Raw genomic sequence first — 1521 nt, forward strand, 5'->3', positions numbered from 1 at the left:
GGCAGAGCAGTCAGAGTATGGATGATTTAGAGCAGTCAGCTGGGTAACTGGAGTGTAGCTCTACCCAGGGCCGTCTTAAGCATATCTGGCTCCGTGGTGCAAAAATCCCTCCAGTGCCCCCCCTTTTCCAGAATTGCCAACCCTTTTTAGGGAGGATGGCGCTGCCAGCAACGCACCCAGCTTTGTGGGGCTGGAGGAGGCAGGCAGCGGCTGGAGGGCAGCTCCTCCAGTGGGGAAGAAGCTCCTTCCTCAGCTGGCCACTTTGTGCCGTGGTGACCACGGCAGGTGGAGGCTCCGGGTGCGGCTTCTTTGGCGCGGCATTGTGGAGGGGGGCGAGGGCGGCGAGCTGATGCCAGGAGGTGCCGCATCCAGCCTCCGCCTCTTCCCTGGTGCCCTCCAGAGCTTGGTGCCCTGCGCCACTAGCCTCTATGAGTAAGACACCTCTGGCTTTACCATTTCATTTCTCGGCATTTTGGAGCGCTGGGGCTTTGCAATAAGTGATAGTTGACACCTTCACAGAAAGTTGTATCAGAATAGGATTCCATTTTGCTATTGTATGTGTGCGTAATCTGTGTCTTTCACGCACAAGTCCCTCTAGTATCCAACATCCCTGGGTACAAACTGACCTAATTAGTGTGCAAGGAGCTGCCTAAATCATCATTTTAAAGAATGTCCTGGCTTATACATTGTTAAACCAGGCATAGGCAAACTCCAGCCCTCCAGATGTTTGGGACTACAATTCCCATCATCCCTAGCTAACAGGACCAGTAGTCAAGGATGATGGGAATTGTAGTCCCAAACATCTGGAGGGTTGGAGTTTGCTTATGCCTGTGTTAAACCACAATCTAACACAATTAGCATGAGCCTAGGGGAGCCTCGGACTTGCATGGTCTGCCTCTGGCGTGGCCATGAGTGGTAGCTTGGTAGCTTTCCTTCTGTTTTTATTAACCTCAGCTTTTTTTCTTTTTTCTTTTTTGTTAATCTCAACTATGGTTTCTTTCAAGCCATAGTTTAAATTTAGAGAGCTGTTGCCTTGAGAAGAATCTCCATCTGGTGCCCCCAAGGAATGTTCTCATCAGCTGATATGTGTTAAGCATGTTATTGTTGCACTATCAGTAAAGATTTATCTTTCAGTGCCATTTTGAGCCTTGGTCAGGAGTGGCTGGTGTAGCACAATGTCTGATCATGGCCTTTGTCACATCACACAGACAAGATCATGCCGGCAACATTTGTCACGCTTCTTCCCCTTCCCACTGCTTTATCATCTTTTGTTGTTACCCCTGTGTGTTTCAATATATAAATTAAATGGACCAGGGAATCATTTATTTATTTGTTTGCATTTAAGATAGTATCACCAGCGGGACACGTTTCATTCAATGTATGTCTCGGAAGATTGGGTTTGTTTGGGTTTTTCTCTTGTGAGCAAAGATGCAGTTTTGATGTAGCACACCAGAATACAGAAAGTAAACGGAACTCTTCAAATTTGTCTTTTGAAGTTGTGGATCTAAAAGCCTTAAATAT

At 47.2% G+C, this 1521-nt stretch overlaps 1 long non-coding RNA gene across 1 annotated transcript in view; it reads right to left on the reverse strand.

Moving 5' to 3' along the window:
- Positions 1–1332: 1332 nt before the first annotated feature.
- Positions 1333–1521, reverse strand: part of LOC308458418 — a 24009-nt gene continuing 23820 nt past the window's right edge. The window contains exon 3 of the long non-coding RNA XR_013977384.1: positions 1333–1521. This exon is cut by the window's right edge and continues 121 nt beyond it. This is a non-coding gene — a long non-coding RNA (uncharacterized lncRNA).

Source organism: Podarcis pityusensis, assembly GCF_964106645.2.
Source record: "Podarcis pityusensis genome assembly, chromosome: 11".
In the NCBI taxonomy this organism is placed as follows: domain Eukaryota; kingdom Metazoa; phylum Chordata; class Lepidosauria; order Squamata; family Lacertidae; genus Podarcis; species Podarcis pityusensis.